Source organism: Cetorhinus maximus, chromosome 1 (genome assembly GCF_964194155.1).
Source record: "Cetorhinus maximus chromosome 1, sCetMax3.hap1.1, whole genome shotgun sequence".
NCBI classification, from domain to species: Eukaryota; Metazoa; Chordata; class Chondrichthyes; order Lamniformes; family Cetorhinidae; genus Cetorhinus; species Cetorhinus maximus.
In genome coordinates this window covers 78,461,974-78,488,676 of record NC_135879.1, presented here as the reverse complement: position 1 = coordinate 78,488,676, position 26,703 = coordinate 78,461,974, and the positions used below count along the sequence as shown (strand labels likewise).

Below are 26,703 nucleotides of genomic sequence, written 5' to 3'. Positions count from 1 at the left end.
AAAGTAGCCTCTGTTTTCCAATACCCAAATTTAATCCATATTTTATTACCAAAGTGACGTGTCTATCATTTAAAGACTAGAGTTGTGTGAATATTTAGAGTATAATTGTATTAATAAATTTAATTATTTTTTTTTCAAAGTCTTAATCCAGCAGCAGATCAGTTCTCAACACCCCCTCAGCAGCTCCCTCTTGAATGCTCACTCACTTGTGAACAAGGCCCTTACCAACCATGAGTTTATTGTGGGTGATTGAAACAATGTCATAACCTTGAAGGAAACCTGGCAGAGGGGTGATAATACCTCCCTTCTAAATGAGCCCTCCGGCCTTGCTATACCTTGCACCACTTGTCTCACCCAAACTACCAGGGTGGTGGTGTGGCTCTTACCATAAATCATATCTTGGCCTGGCTCCTAGTCCTCTTGCACTTTCTCCAGGAACCAGGTAATGTTAGAGAGAAAAAACAAGGTGCACAAAGAATTTCAAGAGACAGATAGCACTAGAGTAAGAGAAAGAAAGGCATTATGTGGATTCATAGGGAATGCAGTAAGTTCCAGATTAGGTTTACAGTGCATGTATGTGAATGCACAGAGCATGGTAAATAAGATTTGCAATATGACGCTGTGGTGATAATGGAGACCTGACTCAAAAAAAGGTAGAACTGGGTATTAAATATTCTTGGATACACGGTATTCAGGAAAGATAGGGAAGGAAAGAAAGGAGGAGGGGTGGTAGTATAGCTTAAGGAGAATATTAAGTGCTAAAGTGAGAAGATGTCCTAGAGGGTCAAGAACAGAATCTATTTGACAGATTCTATTTAATAATGGGAGGACTTTAATTTTCCTAATATAGGTTGGGATAGAGAAGGGGAACAGTTTCTGAAGTATGTTAAAGAGAATTCCCGAGATCAGCATGTGCAGTAATTTTGGTTTTATTTAGTGTGCAATGCACCTTTAAGAATAATACTTGTTAGGCAAGATCACATGATCTGTAGTAACCAATAGGAGAGTAGCACAGGCTACCTCAGCAGTCAGTGTAGAGTTGGAGTTGAAAGCAGACGTGTAGTTGCTGCTGAGTATATTGTAAATAAACTTGGTGTTTTCACCCAAGACGTGTCTGCATCATTAATAGTACAACTCGGCCACACTACAACAAACTGCCAACAAGGATAAAACAGGATTGAACAGAAGAAATCAAGTTAAAAAGAAATCAGCACTGTACTTTGCCCAGTGATTGTAAGCAGCAAGCTCCGTTAGAATGAAAGAAGTTATCCCCTCTCAAAATGCCACAATCTGGGAGAATTGATCCTTTTGAACCAGCCACAGACGATTGGTCTCAATACATGGAATGCCTTACATTCTTTTTTCAAGCAAATGCGATGACGGGGGAAGAGAAGGGGCGAGTGACCCTCTTGAGCACTTTTAGGAGCAAGGCCTACAGTCTGATTCAAAGTTTGATGGCACACAGTGCCCAGATTTGAAGAATTTTGATGATTTAGTGGACGTCATGAAGGGTCACTTTGAACCCAAGCCCCCAGTCACGATGTAGATTTTTAGGCTTAATTCGTGAAATAGAGCCCCTTGTGAGACAATTGCATGCTATGTGGCAAAGTTGAAGCAGCTAATCCAACATTGTGAGTTCTGTATGACTCTGAATGACATGCTCAGAGATCATTTAGAGTTTGGTGTGAAAGAGGACTCTATTCAAAAAAGATTATTGACCGAAGTGAACCTAGATTTCAAGAAGGTGCTAGAGATAGCGCTGGCCATGGAAAGTGCAGTAAGAGATTCAAAAGCAATACAGGGTGCGCAAAATGCCACTGTTCTCCACATCAGGCAGGAAACCTCAGGTGAAAGAGGCGCAAAAAAATTAGACTCCGCCGAGAAGCAGGAAACAGCCCCTGCTAGCCGAAGAATGAAGAAAAATAATTTAGCAGCGAAACTAAAGAATATTTTTAATACAGGTGGAAACATTTAGTCTTTTAGCAATTGGCAATTTTAAAAAATTGAATGCTACCATTGTCATAGAAATGGACATATGATGAGGCAATGTAAGGAAAGATTCAAGTAGGCTTGTAAACAAAAGAAGCCCAATGAAATGTACAATGTAGAAGAGTCTGAAACAACAAATTCAGACATTTGCTCGTTGCTTAATCTGAAAGTTGGAAAGACAGAACCAATATTTGTCACAGTGAAAGTAAATGGTAAACCTGTTAGAATGGAAGTGGACACGGGAGCTTCCACTACAGTAATTGGGGAACATACCTTCAGATATCTGAATAATGGTGAACATCAATTAAGTTTAGAAGAAACAATTGCCAAGCTAAAAACATATACAGGTGAAGACATTCAAGTAAAAGCCATAAATAGAGTAACTGTCCATTATAGAAGTCAATTGGCAAAGCTACCCTTGATGGTGGTAAAAGGTGGAGGGCCAAGCTTCCTGGGGCGAAATTGGATAAAGGAGATTAAGTTAGAATGGGCTGAAATTTTCCAGTTGAGAGCAAGTGCATCACCAGAGCTACTTAGAAAGTATGCCACTGTCTTTAAGAATGAACTGGGGAAAATCCAGGGCCTGCAGGCCAAGATTCATGTGGATCTGGAAGCAACCCCTTGCTTCATGAAGGCGAGACCGGTGCCATATGCCGTGCGAGAAAAGGTCAACATTGAACGGAACAGACTAGAGAAACTGGGTGTTATAAACCTGCTCAGTTCTCAGAGTGGGCAGCACCCATAGTCCCCGTCCTTAGACCCGACCAAAGCGTCTGAATTTGTGGAGTCTACAAACTGATGGTTAGTAAAGTAGTAGGTAATTCTTTTTTTGTTTTAGTAAAGTAGCTAAGCTAGACAGGCACCACATTCCAAAAATTGAAGACCTGTCTGCCAAGTTGGCTGGAGGGACAACATTCACAAAGCTTGACATGAGTCATGCTTTTCAACAACTAGAGTTGGATAATGCCTCCCGGGAGTTTGTTACAATTAATACCTACAAAGGGTTGTACCAATATACATGATTGCCTTTCGGTGTCTCCTCAGCTTGCGCCATCTTTCAGAGAACAATGGAAAGCTTACTGCAGGGATTGCCCCAGGTTGTAGTCTATTTAGATGTATTGGTGACAGGATTCACTGAAAAAGAGCATTGGGCAAACTTATAAGAAGTCTTAAAATGTTCCTTGCAAGCTGGAGTGTGTTTCAAAAAAGAAAAGTGCGCATTCCAAGCGAGGGATGTAATCTATTTGGGTCACCAGGTAGATTCACAGGGACTTCACCCAGTTGAGGAGAAAGTGAGAGCCATACGAGGGGCACCTGCGTCAAAGAACGCCTCAGAGCTCAAATCATTCCTAAGAATGACCAACTATTATGGGCGGTTCTTACCCAATTTGTCTACAGTGCTGGCCCCCTTGCATTCTCTACTCAAAAAGAACCAGCACAGAAAATTTTGGAAAAACTCAGCAGGTCTAACAGCATCTGGGGAGGGAAAAAAAGAGTTAACATTTCAGATCCATACGACTCTTCTTCAGAGCTAAAGGAAAGTAAAATGTGATGAAATTTATAATGTTTAAGGCGGGGGGGGGGGGGTGAGGGGAGTGGAGCAGGTGAAGCTGGATAAAAGGCCAGTGATAGGTGGAGGCAAATGAGAGATTGCCAGAGATGTCATAAACAAAAGGACAAAGGGGTGATAATGATAGTGGCACTGGATGTCAGTGTGACATCAACCATCTCAATTTCTCTGCTCCTCTCACCCACTCTAACCTGTCTCTTTCTGAACTTGCCGCACTCCGTTCTCTCAGGTCCAACCCTGACTTTGTTATCAAACCTGCTGACAAGGGTGGTGCTGTTGTTATCTAGCGTACTGACCTCTACCTCGCAGATGCTGAGCACCAACTCTTAGACACTTCCTCCTACCTCCCCCTGGCTCATGACACCACCACCGAACATCAAGCCATTATTTCCAGGACGGTCACTGAGTTCATCTCGTCTGGAGATCTTTCCTCCACAGCTTCCAACCTCATAGTTTCCCAACTCCGGACAGCCCACTTCTACCTCCTCCCCAAAATCCACAAACAGGGCTGTCCTAGTAGACCCATCATGTCAGCCTGTTCCTGCCCCACGGAACTCATTTTTCCTATCTTGACTCCATTGTCTCTCCTCTTCTTCAGTCCCTTCCCATCTACATCCCTGATTCCTCTATGTCATATCAACAATTTCCAGTTCCCTGGCCCCAACCGCCTCCTCTTCACCATGGATGTCCAATCCCTCTACACCACCATCCCCCACCGGGATGGTCTGATGGCTCTCTGCTTCTTCCTTGAACAGAGGCCTGAACAATCCCCATCCACCGCTACTCTCCTCCGTCTGGCTGAACTTGTTCTGTCACTGAACAATTTTTCCTTAAACTTGTCTCACTTCCTCCAGATAAAAGGTGTGGCTATGAGTACCCACATGGGCCCCAGTTATGCCTGTCTCTTTATGGGGTATGTGGCACATTCCTTGTTCCAGTCCTACTCAGGCCCCCTCCCACATCTCTTTTCTCCGGTACATCAATGACTGCTTCGGTGCTGCTTCATGCTCTCGTCTGGACCTGGAAAAATTTATCAATTTTGCATCCAATTTCCATCCTTCCATCACCTTCACATAGTCCATCTCTGATACTTCCCTTCCCTCCCTTGACCTCTCTGTCTCAATTTCGGTGATAGACTGTCCACCAATATCCACTACAAGCCAACCGACTCCCACAGCTACCTCGACTACAGCTCCTCACACCCCACTTCCTGTCAGGACTCCATCCCATTCTCTCAGTTCCTTCGCCTCCGTCGAATCTGTTCCGATGATGCCACTTTCCAAAACAGCGCTTCTGACATGTCTTCCTTCTTCCTTAACCGAGGTTTCCCACCCACTGTGGTTGACAGGGTCCTCAACTGTGTCCGAACCATCTCCTACTCCTCTACCCTCTCACCTTTCTCTCCCTCCCAGAACCATGATAGAGTTCCCCTCGTCCTCACTTTTCACCCCACCAGCCTCCGCATTCAAAGGATCATCCTCCGCCACTTCCACCAACTCCAGCATGATGCCACCACCAAACACATCTTCCCTTCACCCCCCCCCCCCCCCCGTTGGCATTCCATAGGAACCATACCCTCTGAGACACCCTGGTCCACTCCTCCATTACCCCCAACACCTCATCCCCCTCCCACAGCACCTTCCCATGCAACTGCAGAAGGTGCAATACCTGCCCCTTTACCTCCGCCCTCCTCATCGTCCAAAGGCCCAAGCACTCCTTTCAGGTGAAGCAGTACTTCACTTGCACCTCCTTCAATTTAGTCTACTGCATTCACTGCTCCCAATGTGGTCTCCTCTGCATTGGAGAGACCAAACACAGACTGGGTGACCGCTTTGTGGAACACCTTCGGTGTTCGCAAGCATGACCCAGACCTTCCTGTTGCTTGCCATTTCAACACCCCGTACTGCTCTGAGGCCTACATGTCCATCCTTGGCCTGCTGCAATGCTCCAGTGAAGCCCAACACAAACTGGAGGAACAGCACCTCATCTTCCAATTAGGCACTTTACAGCCTTCCAGATTTAGCATTGAGTTCAACAACTGCATCTTCATTTTTACTTTTTCATTTCTTAATTCTTATTTTTTATCCACTTATTTTTATGTTTTTTTATTTTTATTTTTATTCATTTTATCTCCACCTTTTATCCTATTTTCATTTTTTTTTCCCACCACTGTCCCCTCCCCCCACCCCATCCCTACAAGGGACATCTGTCACTTATTCATGTTGTTCTCTCTAAAGTGCTTACCCTTGTCCTGCTATTATCACATTCTGCTTTCTGACCTTAATGCCACCATTATCACCTCCTTTAGCCAGTACCACTATCATTAACACCCATTTGTCCTTTAGTCCATGACATCTCTGGCAATCTCTCCTTTGCCTCCACCCATCACTGGCCTGCTATCCAGCTTCATCTGCTCCACCCCCCTTAAACAGTATAAATTTCATCATATTTTTACTTCACTTTAGCTCTGAAGAAGAGTCATATGGACTCGAAATGTCAACTCTGTTTTTTTTCTCTCCACAGATTCTATTAGACCTGCTGAGTTTTTCCAGCATTTTCTGTTTTTGTTTCAGATTTCCAGCATCTGTAGTATTTTACTTTTATAAAAAGAGCCAATGTTGCTCTTGGGAGGTGCCCCAGAAAGAAGCTTTCATTAAGGTGAAACAATTGTAGTCCAATCGATTAGTGCATTATGACCAGAAAAAAGAATTGGAGCTGACATGTGACGCATCTCCTGATGGAGTGGGAGCAATGCTCTATCATCGGATGTATGATGACACCGAACGGCCAATAGGTTAGATATCAAGAACGCTCACTGCAGTGGAAAAGGGACACTCGCAGTTAGAGAAAGGCCTGTCCATCATCTTTGCTGTCATGAAATTTCACCATACGTACATGGCCACCATTTTACAATTGTTTCAGACCACAAACCATTGCTAGGATTGTTTAGTGAGGACAAGGATATACCACCCATAGTCTCAGCAAGAATACAACGATGGGCTTTAATTCTGGTAGCATACGAATACACTTTTGTACATAGGCCTGGCAATCAAATCGCAAATGCCAATGCCCTTAGTCATTTGCCTTTACAAGAAGATGATGAGCACTTCTTAGTTCCACAGGAACTTGTTTTATTGTGAAATTCATGGCATTTACAAGTGCTGAGTTTCATCGGCTTATCAGCCTCAACGGTATTACTCGTGAAAACTGCACCGTACCACCCTTCCTCAAACGGACTGGCTGAAAGGGCGGTTCAAATGTTCAAGGCAGGCATGAAAAAGCTAACTGGCGATTCCTTGGCAACCAAGCTAGCACGCTTTCTTTTTCATTACAGCACTACCCTTTACACAACAACAGGTGTCACACCTGCAGAGTTATTGTTGAAACGCCTTCTCAGGATGAGATTGAGCTTAATAATACCAAATTTAGAGGGGAAGGTGGAAAGGAGTCAGGGAAGCCAGAAAACTAGACATGAGTGGCATAATCGCGAGAGGAAATTTACCGTGAGAGAGCCAGTATACATGAAGAATTTCGGGGAAGGACCAAAGTGGTTACCAGCTGAAATAAGTGCGGTGACTGGACCTCTATCTTACCATGTGGAGGTGGAAGATCCGTAAAATCATCCACTGAAGGAAGAGAGAGGTAAATCACCAAGATTTGGTTCTACCAGTGATCATGACCAGGTCTGCGTTTCCTGTTCAGGATGCTCAACCCAGGACTGACATGTCTGATGTTCCTGTAAGAGTTGAGGATACAGAACTGCAAGTGCCCACCAAAGCACCTGATGTTCAGGCAACTCCGGAAAAGGAGGTTCCTGACAAAGAATCTGAAGTTGTGGAGCTGCGATGTTCCACACGTACCAGGAAACCACCTGAAAGACTGAACTTGTGAATTCCTTACCCAGTGTAAATATTATGTTGTCTTGAAAAATATGTACTTGTAAATATAATATGTATAGCCAAGTTAAAGGGGGAGGAATGTAGTAATTATGGCTTTATTTAGTGTGTAATGTACCTTTAAGAATAATACTTACTAGGCAAGATCACATGATCTATTGTAACCAATAGGAGAGTAGCATGGGCTACCTCACAGTCAGTGTAGAGTTGGAGTTGAAATCACACGTGCAGGTGAGTATATTGCAAATAAACCTAGGCCAGAATTTTCTCCTCGGTGTGCAGGCGTGCGCCCGATATGCTCCAGTGTAAAATGACACACAATGACGTCTGGGCGAATGTCCTGATGTCATCGCGCATTGTTGCGCTATTTCGATCGGCATGCACGCGCAGTAGTCAGCAGCGCGCCCGCCGACAATTAAGCAGCCCATTAAGGCCTTCAATCAACTAATTGATTGGAATTTTTTGCTGCCCATCCAACCGTTCAGTTGGCGGGTAGGCGGAAAGGCCAAGCAGCCTTTGCATTTTTGGCGAAACTTCATCCACGGGCAGGATGAGGATTTGACCAGTGATTTTAAAAAATCTTTTACACTCACATTTAACGTGTCCCTGCTCATTTGACAGAGTCACATGAGGGGCCATATTTTCATTATTTTAAAAATCTTTATTTTTATTGATAAAAATCTTCAGCTCCCTGAGACAGCTCTGTTCCTCAGGGAGCCTTTTACTGCGCGCACCCGTGCACATGCGCAAACTTCAGCGCTCGCCCTCCTCCCACCCCCTCCCCGGCATTGCTGAGTGTTGCAGCGCGTGATTCACGCTGGCTGGCCATTAAGTGCCCAGCCAGTGTGAAATTGCATTCAGGGGCTCAATCACAGGCAGCGGGCAGTTTCCCAGCCGCTCCCGGGCCTGCCCACTGCACCCGCCTGATGAGGGCAAAACTCTGCCCCTGGTATTTCCACCCAAGCGATCAACTCTATCAATAATCCTACAACTCAGCCACCCTACAACAGTATGTTTCAGATGTAATAAGGAAGGATGCATTGATGAATATGGTCCTAGAGAATGAGGTGTCTCAAATGGATGAAGTGTCAGTCAGGGAACATTTAAGAGACAGTAATCATAAGGTTTAGGCTAGCTATGGACAAGGACAAAGAACAATTCAGAGTAAAAATTATGAATTGGAAGAGGGCCAATTTCAATGGGGTGAGAACAGATCTAACCCAGGTAAATTGGAATCAAAGATTGGAAGGCAAAACCTTAACAGAACAATGGGCTCACTTAAAGATGAGGTGGTTAGGACACAGCTGAGGTGCATTTCAACATGGGGGAAATGTAGAACAAACAAAGCCTAGAGCTCCTTAGATGACAGAGAGATAGGGAGTAAGATGAAGCAGGAAAGGGGCACAAATGGCAGATGTCTGGTTGATGACACAAGTGAAATGCAGGCTGAATATAAAATGCTCAGAGGGGATTTGAAAAAAGAAATAAGAGAAGCAAAGAGCGGGTACGAGATGACACAAGCGGCTAACATAAACTGGAATCCAAAAGTCCAAATAGGTGCATAAATAGTAAAAGGTGTACAAATGAGGAATGGGGCTAATTTGAGACCAAAAAGGAGATTTAAGCATGGAGACAGAGGGCATGGCTGAAGTACTAAATGAGTGTTTTGCATTTGTCTTTACCAAGGCAGAAGATGCAGCCAAAGTCATAGTGAAACAAAACGTATTACTGAGCCACATAGGAGATATTAGGCCAGATGATCAAAAGCTTGGTCAAAGAGATAGGGTTTAAAGAGTGTCTTAAATGAGGAAAGTAAGGGAAAGGGGTAGGGAATTCCAGAGCTTGGGGCCCAGGCAATTGAAGACACAGCCACCAATGGTAGAGCAATTACAATTGGGGATGCTCAAGAGGCCAGAATTAAATGAACGCAGGTATCTCAGAGGGATGTGGGTTTGGAGAAGGTTATAGAGATAGGGAGGGATGATACTATGGAGGGATTTGTAAACAGGGAGGAGAATTTTAAAGGCTGTGTTTGCTGCCACTGCAACTGCAGGAGGAGCACTCACCGCCCATGCAGTCGCAGTTCCTGGGATGTCACTCAGCGATGCCACAGGCTGCTGCCTGCATCAAAGAACAGTGAAATTGAACTAACACAAGCAGAATGAACAATACTACCTGTGGTTGTGTGAAAGGGCAATAGGGCCAATTTGACTCAATGGCTCATTTAGTTAACGTGTTTCTTTAGTGAGCTGATAAATCCTGGAATTGTCTGTAGGTGGGGTTTTTCTTTAATTTATGATGTTTACTTAATATATAAATTTAAGCAACAAAATAAAACATGTGAAATCTATATTTGTTCTACATTTGGCTAAAAAACAAGGATTTCATATTGACTGTTGGAGCCCAGCGGCAAGCAAAGCAGCGAGTAGGGTGACGAGCATGGCAGTGAGCTGGGCGGCAAGCAAAGCGGCAAGGGGGCTGGAGAGCCAAGTGATGAGGGGGTGGTGAGCAGGGCAACGAGCGGGGCGATGAGGGAAGTGGCGAGGATGCTACAATCATGGTAGCGAGCAGGGCAGTGATGAGGGCAGTGAGCAAAGTGGTGAGGGGGTGGCGAGCAAAGCACTTGGGGGGGCAGTGAGCAAAGTGGTGATGAAGACAGCGAGCAAAGCGGTGAGGAGGGCAAAGAGAAAAATGGTGAGGAAGGCAGCGAGAAAAGCGGTGAGGAGGGCAATGAGCAAAGTGGTGAGGAGGGCAGTGAATAAAGTGCTGAAGGGGGCAGCGAGTAAAGTGGTGAGGGGGGCAGTGAGTAAAGTGGTGAGGGGGACAGAGAGCAAAGCGGTGAGGGGGACAGAGAGCAAAGCGGTGAGGGGGCAGAGAGCAAAGCGGTGAGGGGGACAGCGAGCAAAGTGGTGAGTGGGGCAGCGAGCAAAGCGGTGAGGGGGACAGACAGCAAAGTGGTGAGGGGGGCAGAGAGCAAAGCGGTGAGGGGGGCAGCGCGCAATGCGGTGTGGAGGGCACTGAGCAAAGCGGTGAGTGGGATGGCAAATGGGGCGGTGGGCGGGGCTGTGATCGGAAAATGTGCAAAGCGATGAGGTGAGTGGGGCATGTAAGTGGATAGCAAAAGGATGACATCAGCAGCACTGCACATGCACCTCCGGATTGAGTGGGTGCTGACTCCCTTTTCCACGTGCAGAGCAATGACACCAGTGGCATCAAATTCCTGTTCTAGTGGAGTGCCAAAAGATACAGTAAATTTTGAAATCATCATGTTGCTTAATTGGAATGTAGTAAATATAGGTCAGTGAGCACAGGAGTGAAGGGGGTATGGGATTTCTTGTGAGCTAGGATACAGAAAGCAGAGTTTTGGATGACCTCAAATTTACGGCAGTTAGAATGTGAAAGACAAGGTTGGAGTGCATTAGAATAGTCAAGTCTAGAGGCAACAAAGGCATTGGTGAGCTTCAGCAACAGATGAGCTAAGACAGGGATGAAGTCAGGTGATGTGACAGAGGTGGAAAAAGGCGGCTTTAGTGATAGCACAAATATATTGCCAGAAACTCTTCTCTCGGCCATGTATGACACCAAGGTTGCAAACGAGTCTGGTTTAGTCTGAGACTGTTGCCAAGGAGAGGAATGGAGTCGGTAGCTAAGGAATGGAGTTTATAGAGGGGCCAAAAATAATGGCTTCAGCCTTCCCAACATTTTATTGGAAGAAATCTTTGCTTATCCAGTATTGGATGTCGGTTAAGCAGGCTGATAATTCAGCAACAGTGGAGGCATTGAGGCCATGGTGAACTGAAGAGCTGCAGTCCTCACTATACATGTGCAAATTAAAGTGTTTTCAGATGATGTCGCTAAGGGGCAGCATGTAGACGAGAAATAAGAGCGGGTCAAAGAGACATGAGGTGTAACGGTGGGGGAGCAGGAAGAGAAGCCATTGCAAGTGATACTCTGGCTAGATAGGTAAGATTAAAAGCACATGAGAGCAATCCCACCTAACTCAATGACAGTGGAGAGATGTTGGAGGAAATGGATGTGGTCAACCATGTCAAAGGCTGCAGACAAGTCAAGAAGGTATAAAGCTCTACTGGGTCTTGCTATTGTCTGCCAAAACTGGAATGCAAAAATATATTTTCTCAACTGCAAACCATCGTCCTAAACACGTTTCCCTTGTCATCCTTAACCTCACCTCCGATAACAATTGCCAACAACTCCGAGATGCCTTTTCTTTATTATTGCAATTGAGACCATCAAATTTTTTGCCTCTTTTTTTTATTCGTTCATGGGATGTGGGCATCACTGGCTAGGCCAGCATTTACTGCCCATCCCTAATTGCCCTTGTTCAGAGGGTATTTAAGAGTCAACCACATTGCTGTGGGTCTGGAGTCACACATAGGCTAGACTAGGCAAGGATTTCCTTCCCTAGAGGAAGGAAATATCCCTAAAGGACATTAGTGAACCAGATGGGTTTTAGCAACAATCAGCAATGGTTTCATGGTCATCATTAGACTTTTAACCCCAGATTTTTATTGAATTCAAGTTGACCATCTGCCATGGTGGGGTTCAAAACTGGGTCCCCAGGGCATTATCCTGGGTTTCTGGAATACTTGTCTAATGACAATACCACTATGCCACTGCCTGCCCATCTCCCTTGCCTTCCCTTCTTTCCACCAACCCAGCAGGCCAACCTTCTTCTAAGGTTTCCCCATGCCCTAGCCTGAACTTACATCTTTCCCTATTTTCTATTCTCCCTCCTCTCATGCTCTCTCTGAGCATGAGAGCCATCTTGTCCATGGGGCCCACCTCCTGCTCCCTCAACCCTATTTTGATTAGTCTGCTGACCACCCAACTTCCCTTCCTGGCTCCTATGTTTGCTGGTATTGTTAACATTTCCCTCTCCTCAGGTACTGTCCCTCTCTCCTTCAAATCTGCCATCTTCACCCTCTCCTCAAAAAATCAACCCTTGACTCCACTGTTCTTGCAAATTACCATCCCATCTGCAGTTTCCCTTTTCTTCCAAAGTTCTTGAATGTGTTGTCACCACCCACATCTGTGCACATATTTCCAGGAACTCCATGTTTGAATCCTCTAAGCAGGTTTTTGACCGTGCCACAATACTGAAACAGCTCTTGTCAAAGTCGCAAACGACATCCTACGTGACTATAACAAAGGAAACCCATCCCTCCTGTCTGCAGCCTTTGACATGGTTGACCAAACAATCTTCCACCAATCTAAAAGCAAAATACTGCGGATGCTGGAAATCTGAAACAAAAACAGAAAAAAGCCGGAAAAAGTCAGCAGTCCTAGCAGCATTGCAGAGCTCTAAAGAAGGGTCATATGGACTCATAACGTTAACTCTGTTTCTCTCTCCACAGATGTTGCCAGACCCGCTGACTTTTTCCAGCACTTTCTGTTTTTGTTTCAATCCTCCTCCAAAGCCTCTCCGTTGTCATCTAACCGGGTGGAACTGCACCTGTTTGGATTCATTCTTGTCGATCTAATCATTGCTATAAAATCAAAAGCAACAGCTTCTCTTCGCACTCCTGCACTGTTAACTCTGGTGTCCCCCAAGGATCAATCTTTGGTCGGTCCTATTTCTCATCTGTATGCTGTCCCTCGTGACATCATCCAAAAGCACATCATCAGTTTTCACATATACACTGATGACAGCCAGCTCCACCTCTCCTCTACCTCACTTGACTCCTCCACTATTGCAAAATTGCTTATCCAACATCAATACTGGAAGAGCAGAACTTTTTTCTGAGTATATCTCGGGATGACCAAAGCCATTGTCTTCAGCCCCCGCCATGAAGTGTGTTCCCTAGCCACCGATTCCACCTCTTTCCCCGACAACTGTCTTAGACTGAACCAGACCATTTGTAACCTTGGGATCATACTTAATTCAAGCAGAGCTCCCGATCACATATCCACTAAGATTGCCTATTGCCACATCCACAACATCTCGTGACTCTGACACTGCCTCAGCTCATCTCCTGCTGAAACCCTTGTTCATACCTTTGTTACCACCAGACTTGACTATTCCAATGCTCTCCTGCCCATGCTTTCACACTCTACTGTGAACTTGAGGCCATCCAAATCTCTGGATTTCTTATTCACAGTCCTGTTCACCTATCAGCCTTGTGTTTGTTCACCGACATTGGCTCCCAATTAAGCAACAAGTCGGTTTTAAAATTCCCATCATTGTTTTCAAATCCCTCCATGGTCTCCCCCTTCTCTATCTCTGTATTCTTCTCCAACCCCACAACCTACTGATATATTTGTGCTTCTTCAATGCTGGCCTCTCGAGCATCCCTGGTTTTAATTGCTCCACCATTGGTGGGCATGCCTTCAGCTGCCAAGGCCCTAAGTTCTGGAAGTTCCTCCCTAAATCTCTTCACCTTTCTTCGTCTCTTCCCTCCTTTATGACACTCCTTAAAATCTACCTCTTTGACCAAACTTTTTGTAATCAGTCCTGGTATCTCTTTATGTGGTTTGGTCTCACATTTTGTTTGATGACACTCCTGTGAAATGCCTTGGGCTAATTTACTACATAAAAGATGTTATATAAATACACATTGTTCTCATTGTTTATTTGAGACCCTATTTTCAAACTGTCACACTGCATAAATTCTCATGTAAACAGAGAGGTTGCAGAACTGTGCAAATCTGCTTCAGCTGGTGTTGTATCCGACCATTTGAGGGCGCTATGTAAATAATATTACAGTGCTGAATTGGCCACAATTATTCAGCACAAAGGCAATAGGTGTATTTTAAATTTAAAGGATCTGAAATTTGGAGTTAAAACTAAAGTAAGTATTACATCACATGTTGATACTGTTCATTGTTTTTTTATTATGTTTGTCATATGGTTTGGGACTATAGTGCTTTCTTCTTCTGACAGTAAATTTCCGTTGTCCTCTTAGATATCAGAGGCAGAGAGTACAGGCTTGGTGTTTCTTCATATGCCGGGAACCAAAACTACAGGGTAGGTTTTCCTCCAATTCTTTTTATGTGTTCTTCCAGATGTGAGCACATCCGGCAAGACGAGCACAGATTGTCCATCCCTAATTGCCCTTGAGAAGGTGGTGGTGAGCTGTCTTCTTGAACCACTACAGTCCATGTGGCGTAGGTATGCCCAAGTGCTGTTAGGAAGGGAGTCCAGGATTTTGATTCAGTGACTGTGAAGGAACGGAGATATAGTTCCAAGTCAGGATGGTCAGTGACTTGGAGGGGGACTTACAGGTAGTGGTGTTTCCATGCGTCTGCTGCCCTTGGTCTTCCCAGCAGTAGACGTTGTATGTTTGGATGTGCTATCAAAGGAGCCTTTGCTGCAATGCATCTTGTGGATGGTACACACTGCTGCTACTGTGCGCCAGTGGTGGAGGGAATGAGTGTTTAAGATGATAGGTGGGGTGCCAATCAAGTAGGCTGCTTTGTCCTGGATGGTGTCAAGCTTCTTGAGTATTGTTGGAACTGCACTCATCCAGGCAAGTGGACAGTATTCCATCAAATTCCTCAGTTTTGTCATGTAGATGATAGACAAGCTTTGGGAGTCAGAAGATGAATTACTCCCTCCAGGATTCCCAGCATCCAGCCTTCCCTTGTAGCTGCAGTATTTATATGATTAAGTTTCTGTTCAATTGTGACTTCTTGGACGTTGATGGTGGAGTATTCATGAATGGTAATGCCATTGAATGTCAAGGGGAGATAGTTGGATTCTCTCTTGTTGGAGATGGTGATTTCCTAGCACTTGTGTGGTGCAAGTGGTTATTTGCCACTTACCAGCCCAAGCCTGAATGTAGCCCAGCTCTTAACTGCATGTGGGCATGGACTGCTTCAGCATCATAGGGTGAGCAAAGGGTACTAAACACTGTTCAATCATCAGTGAACATGCCCAATTCTGACCTTATTTTGGAGGGAAGGTCATTGATGAAGTAACTGAAGATGGACATGAGATGCACATGCATCTCTTTTCAAAGAGTGCATGGCCTTATGAGTAAAAGGCACTCACCTATTTATAAAAGTTAGCCACAAAACTTGGAATAAAACATGAAAAATGGTTTGCTAAATCAGCAACAACAACTTCTATTTATACAACATCTTGATGCTTTTTTTTCATTTATGAGATGAGTGTCACAAGCTAGCATTTGTTGCCTATCACTAAGTGAGCTTCTCAAGGGTAATTAGGACAAATGCTGGCCTTACCAGCAATGCTCACATCTCGTGAACGAATTCAAAAAAAGAGGAAATATCAAAAAAAACGTCATAGAAGAGAGGTTAATAACAAGCAGTAACAGGAAAGGTTCGAAAAACAATCAACTGTAAGATTAAAAAGATACAATTTGAGGAAATTTTTAAAGACAGAGAAGTAATGCTATCTGTTCCTTGCTCGTCCTGCTTTCTACCCTTAATGTCACCATTAGCACATTTCTTAGCTAATATCACCACCGTCAACATCTCTTTGTCCTTTTGTCTATGACATATTTTGGCAATCTCCACCTATCACTGGCCCTCTATCCAGCTCTACCTGTCCCCCCCCCCCATAAACCAGCTTATATTTCACCTCTTTTCTATTTTTCCTTAGTTCCGGTGATGAGTCATACAGACTCGAAACGTTAACTGTGTTCCTCTCCGCAGATGCTGTCAGACATGCTGAGTTTTTCCAGGTATTTTTGTTTTTGTTTCAGAGAAGTAATGAGGCGGATTGATTTGGGGAGGGAAGTCCAGACAGATGGACCAAGATGGCTGAAGGTTTTATCACCAACATTGACTATTGGGGGGATGGTGGTGGGGGAGGGAGGATACACATGCCAGAGGTGCAAGACCAGAGGACATGAGCTGGGATAAAAAGCTGAAGGGGGCTGCATAGGTAGGATGGGTCAATGTCTTGCGGATATCTAAACTAGAACAAGGTTTTTGAATTCACGCATCAGGTGAAAGAGAGCTAATGGAACTATTTGAGATGAGATGATGGGCAAGCAAGAAACAATGAAGAACAGGACATTGCAGTTTTAGATGAGTTGTAGCTTTTTTGGTCGAGCTTGGGAGGCCGATGAGGATGTCATCAAAGAAATTGAGCCTGGAGGAAACAACGTGGTAAATAAGAATTTTAGTGCAGAGGGAATAAACTAATAGAATAGGCAGATAAAAGATGGTGGGCTTGATGGTGGATAGAATACAGAAATTTTATTTTGAGATATTGTGAATCTTCCATAATGCAGGAATTATGTTTTACTGTGGAGATGTTTACTTTGCATAACCTCAGAAAACTGGAATTTTTAAAAAAACCTTTCAAGTTAGAAATAATGACTCTTTGGTCATGAAATTCAGGTCCAAAGCGCTGGCAGCAATGGTGCTTTGGAAGCCCCAAACTTAGAAATATCATCCAACACTTCCAGCATGGCCCATGCAGCGAACCCTGACTGACAGGGCGTCAGAGCAGGCATGCCTTGTGTGTGCCAGAAGCGCAAAGTGAACTGATCATGATGCCAATAGCATCTAATACTGATTTGGCATATGATCTACCATTTTGGACAGTGCAGGTCCATTTAATACCGTCTCATAATCACTCCCAGATGAACATTCATTCAGCTGCATGAAAAATCCCCCCTATTAGTGTTACTTAAAGGCCAACCATCTAACTTCCAGGTGGGGTATTTTTGACTTACTTTAAGGTGCAGAGTTAGTGGAAATACTGTGGAAGTACTGAAGAGTTTTGCAAACATTTTGGATTTTCAAGGGAGCAGATCTTGACAAAGAGGTCCGAAGAGTTGTTTGGCCTGTCAGGAGGAAGCCTGGTTTCAATAATGGGGACTATAGCTATAGTCTCCCTTAAGCTGTAATATAATTTGGGAATGGAGTACAGGCAGCAGAGGGAGAAGCCTTGTGCAGAGGGAAGAGGAGGATGGATCTCAGTAGAAGATCCTACCCACCAAGGGTCTTCAGGGAGCACTTTTCCTACCTCACTTAAGCCAGGAACAATCTGTGAGGCTCCTACAGTTCACCAAGGAGGTGTGGCTTAACTACGCCACCTCCTACAATCTGACATGTAGCCACACACCACGGTGAGGGCAGCATTGCCAGTGACAATCAAGATCACCGTTGCCCTAAGTTTCTATGCTAGGAACAGGTGACATTAACAATAGTTAATTTTCGCCATCCATCACTGCCTCTGGGAGGTGCCAGTATCCCTGTATAGAAGGAGTGGGGGCTCCATTATCTTCTTACTGTCCAGAGAAAAGCAGAAGGAGAGACTATATGGATTTGCCAGGCTGGCGGAATTCCCAAGGCTGCAGGGTGCAATCAACTGTGTCCAGTTGGTGTGTAACCATGCCCAGAAGATCCTCTCAGTGAATGCCCGCTAACCTGGCAGCAGCCATGGTGCCTTCAAACTGCAGTAGTTAGCCATAACCATCATTTTTGGAGCACCAGAAAGAACCAGAGGCTTATTGCTGGGTGACAAGGAATACTAAGACAAAAGAAAAGTACTCCGGATGCTGGGAATCTGAAACAAAAACAGAAAAGGCTGCATTAATGGTAGTGCTAAGGGCTAAAAAAGGCGCTGATAGTGGCAAAGGTAAGAAAGCAGAATGTGACAATAGCAAAACAAGGGTAGGCACTCTAAAGTGAACAACATGAACAAGTAATAGATTACCCTTAGGGTGGTGGGGTGGGGGGAGGGGATGGCGGTGGGGAAAAGAGGATCGAAAATGGGGTAAAAATGGGGGATAAAAAAGGGGATAAAACAATGAATAAATGAATAAAAATAAAAATAAACAAACAAATAAATAATAAAAATAAGTAGATAAAAAATAAAAATGAATTTTAAAAACAGGGATTAGAAAGGGGTGAAGATAGAGGAGAGAAGCTGTTGAACTCAATGTTAAGTCCGGAAGGCTGTAAAGTGCCTAATCGGAAGATGAGGTGCTGTTCCTCCTGTTTGCATTGGGCTTCACTGGAACATTGCAGTAGGCCAAGGACTGACATGTGGGCATGAGAGCAGGGTGGTGCATTGAAATGGCAAGTGACAGTGCAGGATGTGCAACATTTGTTGTGCCAATCCTACTCAGGCCCCTTCCCACAACACTTTTCTTCGATACAAAAACAGAAAAGGCTGGAAAAACTCAGCAGGTCTAACAGCATCTGTGGAAAGAAAGACAGTTAACGTTTCAAGTCCGCATGACTCTTCTTCAGAGCTGAAGAGAAGTAAAAATGTGATGAAATTTATACTGTTAAAGGGGGGGGTGGAGCAGGTGAAGCTGGATAGAAGGCCAGTGATAAGGTGGAGGCAAAGGAGAGATTGACAAAGATGTCATAAACAAAAGGACAAAGGGGTGTTAATGATAGTGGCAAGGCTAAAGGAGGCGCTGATGGTTGCATTAAGGTCAGAAAGCAGAATGTGGTAATGGCAGGACCAAGAACTCTCAGACCACGAACTCTCTGCTCCAACCTCACCCCTTTTTTATCTCCTTTTCTCAATATACATTTTTATTTTTTAAATTAATTATCCACAATTTTATTTTTATTTTCATTTTTATTCCTCGTTTTATCCCCACCTTTGATCCTATTTTCGATCTCTTTTCCCACCACCGTCCCCTCCCCCCACCCCACTAGGGTCATCTGTCACTTGTTCATGTTGTTCTTTCCAGAGTGCTTACCCTTGTCCTGCTCTTTCATTGACATCTTTGTCAATCTTTCCTTTGCCTCCACCTATCGCTGGCCTGCTATCCAGCTTCACCTGCTCCACCCCACTTAAACAGTATACATTTCATCACATTTTTATTTCCTTTTAGCTCTGAAGAAGAGTCATATGGACTTGAAATGTTAACTCCGTCTTTCTCTCCACAGATGCTGTTAGACCTGCTGAGTTTTTCCAGAATTTTCTGTTTTTGTTTCAGATTTCCAGCATTCGCAGTATTTTGCTTTTATCTTTCTTTCGGTAGGTACACTGACTACTGTTTCAGTGTCACTTCATGCTCGCGTCTGGACCTGGAAATTTTTTATCAATTTTGCTTCCAATTTCCATCCCTCTGTCACCTTCACATGGTCTGTCTCTGATACTTCCCTTCCCTTCCTTGACTTCTCTATCTCCATTTCTGGCGATAGACTGTCCACCAATATTCATCACAACAAACTCCCACAGCTATCTCAACGACAGCTCCTCACACCCTTATTTCTGCAAGATTTCCAGTCCAATCTCTCCCTTCACCTCTGTTGCATCTGTTCCAATGATGCCACTTCCAAAAACGGCGCTTCCTTCTTCCTTAACAGAGGTTTCCCACCCACTGTGGTTGACAGGGCCCTCAACAGTGTCCGACCCATCTCCTGCGCCTCTGCCCTCACACCTTCCCCTCTCTCCCAGAACCATGATAGAGTCCCCCTTGTTCTCACTTTTCACTCCACCAGCCTCCGCATTCAAACGATCATCCTCCATCATTTCCGCCAACTCCAGCATGGTACCATCACAAAACACATCTACCCCTCACCCCCCCGTCAGTATTCCATAGGGACCGTTCCCTCCGGGACACCCTGGTCCACTCCTCCAACACCTCACCCCCTTCCCATGGCACCTTCCCATGCAATCGCAGAAGGTGCAACACCTGCCCCTTTACCTCCTCCCGTCCCACCATCCAAGGGCCCAAACATTCCTTTCAGGTGAAGCAGCGCTTCACTTGCATCTCCTTCAATTTAGTCTACTGCATTCGCTACTCCCAATGCAGTCTCCTCTACATTGGAGAGACCAAACGGAGACTGGGTGACTGCTTTGCAGAACACCTTCGGTCTGTCCACAAGCATGACCCAGACCTCCCTGTCGCTTGCCATTTCAAAACGCCATCCTGCTCTCATACCCATATGTCCATCCTTGGCCTGCTGCAATGTTCCAGTGAAGCTCAACGCAAACTGGAGGGACAGCACCTCATCTTCTGATTAGACACTTTACAGCCTTCCTGACTGAACATTGAATTCAACAACTTCAGATCATGAACTCCCCCTCTACCTTCACCCCTCTTTTATCCCTTTTTCCAAAATTCATTTTTATTTTTTATCCACTTATTTTTATTTATTTTATTTTTTATTTGTTTATTTTTATTTTTATTCATTTGTTCATTGTTTTATCCCCTTCCTCCCCCCTTTTTATCCCATTTTCAATCCTTTTTTCCCCACCACCTCCCCTTCCCCCCACCCCATCCCCACAAGGGCTATCTATTACTTGTTTATGTTATTCTTTTCAGGGTGCTATCCTTGTTCTGCTATTATCACATTCTGCTTTCTTACCTTTGCCACTATCAGCATGTTTTTAGCCCTTAGCACTACTATTAACACTCTGTCCTTTTGTTCATGAAATCTTTGGCAATCTCTCCTTTGCTCCCATCTATCGCTGGCCTTCTATCCAGCTTCACCTGCTCCACTCTCCTTAAACGGTATAAATTTCATCACATTTCTCCTATTCTTTAGCTCTTAAGAAGTGTCATACGGACTTGAAACATCAACTCTGTTACTCTCTCCACAGATGCTGTCAGACCTGCTGAGTTTTTCCAGCATTTTCTGTTTTTGTGACAAGGAATACTGTTGTACATATGGCTAATGATTTCCCTCCATTACCCTAACGCGTGTGAGGACAGCATGTCAACAATAAAGCCATGGAGGAATGCTTTGAAGCAAATCACTGGCATCCTGAAGCAATCGTTCCAGTGCCCGGTCACCCAGTGGTAGCTGTGGGGTAAGGCGGGTTGGGTAGTGGGGAATCGCCCTCCAGTACTCAACAGAGCGTGTCTTCAATTTTATGGTGATCTGCTGTATCCTTCATGGCTTTCATGATTGCGCAGCACTTGCCGCCAGGCATTTGACCACAACCTTGGGAGGAGGAGGAACAAATGAAGAACCCATGAACTCTATTGAATCAGTACTCCTCCATGGTGAATACCAATTTGAAGAAGCACTGAGAATGGCAAGGGCACAGAATATCCTCTGGGTGAGGGTCTTCAATGTTCATCACCAAGAATGGCTTAGTAGCATCACTAATGACTGACCTGGATGAGACTTGTAGGACATATCTGCCAGACTGGTCCTGAGGCAGGTGGTGAGGAAACCAACAAGGGGGAAAAACCTACTTGACCTCATGCTCACCAATCTACATGTCACGAATGTTTCTATCCATGATAGTATTGTCCTTGAAGAGACAAAGTCCTGTCCCTCCATTGTGTTTTGTGGCTGTACAACTATGCTTAATGGAATAGATTCAGAACAAATCTAATAGCTCAAACCTGGGCATCCGTGAGGCACTATGGGCCATCAGCAACAGCAGAATTGTAATCGACCCACAATCTGTAACCTCATGGCCCAGCAGATTCCACAGTCAACATTGCCATCAAGCTGGGGGATCAACTCTGGTTCAATGAGTGCAGGAAAGTATATGGGGAGAACAGCTAAATTCCAGGGGTAATGTCAAAGTGTCTGCCCTTGACATCAAGGCAGCATTTAACTGAGTGTGGCAGCAAGGAGCCCTAGCGAAACTGGAGTAAATGGGAATCAGGGAGGAGGAACTCTCCACTGATTAGAGTCATACCTAGCACAAAGGAAGATGGTTGTGGTTGGTAGAGGTCAATCATCTCAGCCACAGGACATCGCTGCAGGAGTTCCTCAGGGTAGTGTCATAGGCCCAGCCATCTTCAGCTACTACAATGACCTTCCCTCCATCATAAGATTAGAAGTAGGATGTTTGCTGAAGATATACACAATGTTTAGTACCAGTTGCAACTTCTCAGATACTGAAGCAGCCCGTGCCCACATGCAGCAAGACATGGACATCATCCAGGCTTGGGCTGATAAGTAACAAGGAATAAGTGGAAGGCAATGACCCTCTCCAACAAGAGAAAAACTATCTCCTATTAATGTTCAATGGCATTACCATTACTGAATCCCCTATCAACAACATCCTGGAGGTCACTATTGACCAGAAACTGAACTGACCAGCCATACAAATAAAGTGACTACAAGTGCAGGCTAGTGGTTGGGAATCCTGTGGCAAGTAACTCACCTCCTGACTCCCCAAAACCTGGACACCATCGATCTACAAGGCAAATGTCAGAAGTGTGATGAAATACTCTCCACTTGTCTGGATGAGCGTGGTTCAACAACACTCAGGAAGCTCGACACCATCCAGGACAAAGCAGCCCCATTGATTGTACCCCATCCACCACCTTACACATTGACTCCCTTCACCACAGATGCACCGTGGCAGCAGTGTACACCATCTACAAGATGCACTGCAACATCTTACCGAACCTCCTTCAACAATATCTCCCAAATCTGCGATCTTTTCCACCTGATAGGACAAGGGCAGCAGATGTATGGGAACACCACCACCTGTCAGTCCCCTTCCCGCTAATGAAAACAGTTGGAACCCCAAAGGAGATACCCCTTCCCTGACCCAAATCGGCCCACACTGTCAAAGTTAATGGGCTGTTGGGAGTGAAACTTTGCGTTGGAGGCAGAATGATGCCCTTAAGTGGCAGTTAATTGTCCACTTGAGGGCCTCAATAAGCCTAAGGGCAGTTGGGCTGCCTGATGTCTTACCCACCCTCTGTAATATAGGGGACAGGTTGGGGGAATGGGCCAGAAGGTGGTGGGATGGCCGCCTGCTTATTTTATGTGCCCACACCCCCCACCCCCGCCATCTTCATATACGCCGGCGGAAGTTGAAAAATTCACCCTCTCATGACTTTGATCATTTCTATCAAATCTCCTCTCAATCTTCTCTTCTCCAAGGAAAACTGTCCCAGCTTCCTCCATCTATCCACATAACTGACGTTACTCAACCCTGGAACCATTTTCATGAAACTTTTTTTGCATCCCCTCTAATCCCTTCGCAAAGTGTGATGCCCAGGCACAATGCTCCAGTTGAGGCTGAACCATTTTATGCAGGTTTATCCTAACTTCAGCAATTGATAAGTACACTTCTGCACTCAAAACCTTAAAAGTTCCTCCACATTATTGACCTTTCAATCCATTGAAATCAAAAACTTAGATTAAGGTCATTATCAACTCATTTATCATGAATTCTGAAAATTGCAAGCTATTTGTATATCACCTAATTTTGTATACAAGCTGCATAGGACCACATTGCAGTCTATTCTCAGAATTACCCAAAATAACTCATTGTTTTATGTTGTTATAATTCAAGGTTCAAAGTGATTATACTCATAGGTGTTTGTAAATTACAAGAAAAGCAATTGTTTGAGAAGCTACTTTAGAGAAAAAGCTTAATAATTTTAATAAAACCATTTAGCAACATCTCATGAAAAATCCATTGGCCCAGAGTTTAATGGAGCAGGGCATCTTACAGTGCACCTGTTCAGTTAGCCCAGTTTCTATCCCCTTCAGCTCAAAAATATTGTGTCCACAAAATTGCTAGAACTGCAAGCTGATAAAGGCATGTTGGGGCATCTGGAATCTTGGTAAATCATGGGACTAGCAGTACATCTTTTTAATCAATGAGTTTTAAATGAACAGAGAAAGGACTGAGAATATGGGTGAATTAGATTCAAAGTAGGTACAGAGAGACAAATCAAGGGACGGAAAGAAACATTGGATGAAGAGACAGCAAAAGAGAAAGAAAAGTAAGGAATAGTATTTTAATTTAAAATTTGACATTTAAAAAATCTCCAGCAACAATTCACTAAATGCAAGAATTAATCTCCACACTTTTCATTGTGCACTTTCTGGTCCAAAGAGGTTACTTGACAATCATTGACAGTTATCACATTATCAAAAGGGTACTTACACTATTAAATACTAGACTTAACTTTATTCCTGGCAATTAATGTGCAAATGCGGCAAGTTCATGAAAATCATGAAGAGGTTAATGGTGAGGTGCAGTTTTTATGAGACTAACATCAGAGTGGCACAAAGAATCTAGCAACTTGTGGCAATTCGTAATTCATGGCGTACCTCTTCCTCACCATAAAATGGTTGATTTTTATTTTAATAATTGCATACACTATCACCATATTTTTCAGCAAATTCTGGGCTGTTGTTTCCAAATGAATAAACACTTTAAACATCAACAGTAATAAACATTAAAACATTATAAATTATAAATTTTATCATAAATTTCTGCATCTCACACAGCTTTTCAACAAATTTCCCACACTTGAATTCATTTAAAATATTTTACAATGAGTTGATATGTCTATGCATGCCCCAGGGCATGGAATCCCCATGTAATGATCTCTGGCAATGTTGATGGTAAATCAAGCTGTGCAGTAACCATAGCTTGAGGTGTTTGACTTGATTTACTTCAATGCACATCAATGATTCCTACTGTTTACCACTGGAATTACAACTGTGAGTTCTAGTGTATAGTTAACAATTTAAATGATAGTAACTGTTAACATTCAAATATCTTGGCTTTCCATTGACAAAATATTTATTGAGTAGGCTAGGAGTTGCAGTTCATGTATAACTCAGGAGTTAACTGTGTTACTAAGAGTTTTGGGGAGTCAGGTTAAAGTGAGGTTTAATAGAGGTGTTCAAATTATGAGAAGTTTTGGTTGAATAAATGAGAAACTGTTCCCCCTGGCAAGAGGATCATAGATTTAAGATAATCGACAAAAGAATTGGAGGGGAAATTAGGAAATCTTTTAGGCAGGAAGTTGTTATGATGTAGAATGCACTACCTGAAAGGATGGTGGAAGCAGATTCAATAAGAACTTTCAGAAGGGAATTGTGTATTTACTTGAAAAGGAAAAAATTGCAAGGTCGTGGGGTAAAGCTGGGGGAGTCGGACTAATCAGATGACCCTCGCAAAGAATCATTAAAAGCACGATGGCCCAAATGGCCTCCTTCTGTTCTGTTTAATTCTACAAACAAAGCCTGCTGACAAACCATTTTCCTGCTTTCAGACTGTGAACTAAAATGTCCCATACAACTGATCAGCCAAAGCAAAGGGAGAAGCACTAATCCAATTAATCATTTGTCAACTGGTCTAGAAGGCAATTAAGCACAGAAAATAGCACTGGAAAGGTAAAGACAAAATTGTTGTAGAATTGATATTACACAGTGTGAGCCAGTTTTACAAGTTAGGCGTAATAATCTCTACTCCAGAATCAGCAAGAAGAGGCTCAGAGCTTATGGGATTGACAAGCACTTCTCTCTCCCGAATGGCTTAGTATACAAGAATGAAAGCAAAGCAGTACCAGTCAACCATTGCTCTCCTGAATGCCACAGAATCACAAGTAGGGCCTTCACAATGCATACCTAAAGGCAGCTTAGGGATGCCAGGATCCCAGCAGCCTGTCAGTGTAAGCCTGGAAACAGCCTTCTACAAGGGAATCACTTAGAATGGCACTGAAATTACAAAACATCCCAATCAGCCTGTGTTGGTGATTTATCCTTGTTGTAAGGTGTTGGGTGTAGTTTGATTGGTCTTATTAAGGTGTTCATAGTCTTAGGTAGCTCAGCCATAAGTATTTATTAACTATTAGAAACTATATACATAAGTACAGTAAAGGTCCAAGCTAGGAGCTACCTCGATGCTTGCTTCTACACACAGCTCTGTACAACACTACACTGACCCTTAGGTGTGGATCATGTGTTCTCTTACATCACTGGTCAGAATTTTCCGGCTGACGAGCGGATGGCGTAGCCCACACGTCAGCGCGTAAAATGACGCGCGCTGATGTCGCGCGAGTGTGCCGACATCAGCGTGCGCCATCGCGATATTTCGGTGGGCGGGCACAATCAGTTCCCCTGCCATTAATTGAAGGGCTCGTTAAGCCCCTTAACTTGCCAATTGTGTACGATTTTGAGGGGCCCATGCGAACTTCGGGTCGGTGCACGGGCCTAATGGGAAGGCGGGTAGGAGATTATTTAAGAAAACTTTTGCAATGTCGGGATATGTGGACTCAGAGGGGTTGTTCATGTTTTTCACAAAGTTATAATTGATGAAAGCATTTAAAACATACCTGTGTGATTGTTAGTAGTTCTATCGATGTCCAAGAGGTTTTTGTGTAAAGTGAAAGCATTCTGCAGACAGCATTCTTTTTTGGCCTTGCAGCTTTCTGGAGGCCTCCATTTAGCCTGGGGGTATGGGTTCTGACATCTCCAATGGAGGCAGCTCCCCTGAGGAGGAAGGGAGGGATAGAATCAGGAGGAGGCCAGGACTGGACAATCAGCCTCCAAGGGAGGCACCTTTGGGTGTCCAGGTGCAGGCACAAGGGGTGCAGGGCCAAGAGGTTGTCCAAGGTG

The 26,703-nt window shown here is 44.1% G+C and overlaps 1 long non-coding RNA gene across 1 annotated transcript in view; it reads left to right on the top strand.

Moving 5' to 3' along the window:
* The window catches only part of LOC144684611 (uncharacterized), a 124,101-nt gene that overhangs the window by 5,451 nt on the left and 91,947 nt on the right, over positions 1-26,703 (top strand). The window contains exon 2 of the long non-coding RNA XR_013577534.1: positions 14,379-14,440. This is a non-coding gene — a long non-coding RNA (uncharacterized LOC144684611). The remainder of the gene's footprint in view (positions 1-14,378; positions 14,441-26,703) is intronic.